Source organism: Galeopterus variegatus, unplaced genomic scaffold, assembly GCF_000696425.1.
Source record: "Galeopterus variegatus unplaced genomic scaffold, G_variegatus-3.0.2 Scaffold9743, whole genome shotgun sequence".
Taxonomy (NCBI): domain Eukaryota; kingdom Metazoa; phylum Chordata; class Mammalia; order Dermoptera; family Cynocephalidae; genus Galeopterus; species Galeopterus variegatus.
Genome location: NW_007735854.1, coordinates 19,730 through 21,610, shown reverse-complemented (window position 1 = coordinate 21,610; position 1,881 = coordinate 19,730). Strand labels below are relative to the sequence as shown.

Below are 1,881 nucleotides of genomic sequence, written 5' to 3'. Positions count from 1 at the left end.
TTTACAGTTGTGTGTATGTTTGCATGTGTGTCTGGGTGCATGTGTGTTTGTGGACATGTCTACATGTGACTAGCAAGAATCCCCAAAGAAACCCAGAGAAATCATTTTGCTTTGTAATAATAAATTGACTTAATACTGTTAAATGATGACTCAGATACACAATGCTGGTAAATATGGTTTAAAGAGCACACTTATAGGAAAAAATTTTCATTGACTGCATATTTAATGAGAAGCAAGTGCATGGAAGTGAAAATTGAGATAAAAAAGCAATTTTAGTGTCTCTGATTTCGGTGAAAGGATCTAATACTGGTGTCACATTCACATCAATATTTACAAACTACATACATGTACCGTAGATATTCTCGTTGCAATTTGGGGGCTCATCAAAGCCTTCCTTTATTGTACATAGTACTCATCTTCCCAGCTCCTTTCTCTGCAGTCTTCTACTCACCATGCAGACAAAGTTCCCTGTGTGCTGCAGCCTCCCAGTAAATCTGCAAAGCTTCTGCACACTGCCATGTTGTAATTCAGTGCTCACTCTCAAAGTTGGTAGTATTACCTGTTTTTGTATCACCTGTAGTACACAAAATTTTAAGAAAGGGGCATCAATACTTTTCTAACACATAGTATATTTCTAAGTGCCATTGAATATTTGGAGAGGACTTATTCTTAGACTGAAACTATGCTTTAACATGAGGGTTGAGCTTACATCAAGAAAAGAGTAAAATATAAAATAATGATGTCACTACCTTCTGGATACAAGGATGGCTCCCTCTACTGAGTTACCCCTATGGAACCAAAGAACAAAGTTTCATTCTCATCAATGTTGATGACTTTGTTCAGCTAATGCACAGTCTTTCGTGTGCTCTCATTTAAAAAAATTGCTAGTTTTTGTTAGGGATATAGAAAACAATGGTCTGAAATGAAATATAAAAGAATGAATTTCAATTTTAGCTTCATTAACACCATCTTGTAATCAGCAAGCTAAACAGTCATTAATTAGAATAATATTTATAGTGCTCTAGTTTTCTGTTTGAAGGAAAAAATCAGTATCACCTAATTTTTTGATATTTGCTAACACTTAATGAGCAGGTCTCTTCCAACTTCCTAAAAGGTGAGCAAACAATGCTTAGATTTATGAGCAACTTGCAAAGGGAGGAAAGGCTCTTTACCATTCTTTGGCCATGTAGTTCTCTCTCAATGGCCTGTAGAGTTTCCCCGGTTCTCCATGGCCACGTGATAACTTGATTTATAGCCCATTATTAATGCACCACTGCCCTCTCTGGGAACACTTCGTCAGTAAAGATTTGGTAATATGAGAGCTTCCTTAATTATAAAATACTTAATTATTTTAATTAATCCGATCTCTCTTCTGACTTAGATGGTGCTTCCTTATTATTAGTGGGTTAATTTTCTTCTGCTTGCCACTTCCTAATTTCAGACTGTTTACTGCTTACTCCAATCACCAAAGAAGATAATAACAACTAACAATCAAACCTTGTATCTTTTTTTATTTATAGAAGTTTAATAAAAATGTTTGCTAGCCAACATCCTAGCTAATATGTTATTCTGAAATTATCAGTGGCTGTTATTCATCCATCACTCTTGTCTCATGTTAAGACAAATGACAGGTTATTATCAAAAGAAAATCATCCTGCAGCAAATTTTAAGGGTCTGACTCAACTACTAAGCTGGGACATGTAATTGATATATTGTTCTAAGTAAGTATATATCAGTTGAAGCTTAAAAATTTCTCTTTAAATTATACATTTTTGTTTTGCTGTTGTTTACTTTGATAGGACATTTAACTGTACAATAAGGCCATCTTGCATTTACTTAGTGAAGTACATGGATTAGAAAACTTTCATTTGCATGATTTCA

The 1,881-nt window shown here is 34.4% G+C and overlaps 1 long non-coding RNA gene across 1 annotated transcript in view; it reads right to left on the bottom strand.

Moving 5' to 3' along the window:
* The window catches only part of LOC103609542, a 1,675-nt gene extending 1,160 nt beyond the window's left edge, over window positions 1–515 (bottom strand). Inside the window, exon 1 of the long non-coding RNA XR_552147.1 lies at window positions 452–515. This is a non-coding gene — a long non-coding RNA (uncharacterized LOC103609542). The remainder of the gene's footprint in view (window positions 1–451) is intronic.
* Between the last annotated feature and the right edge of the window lie 1,366 nt (window positions 516–1,881).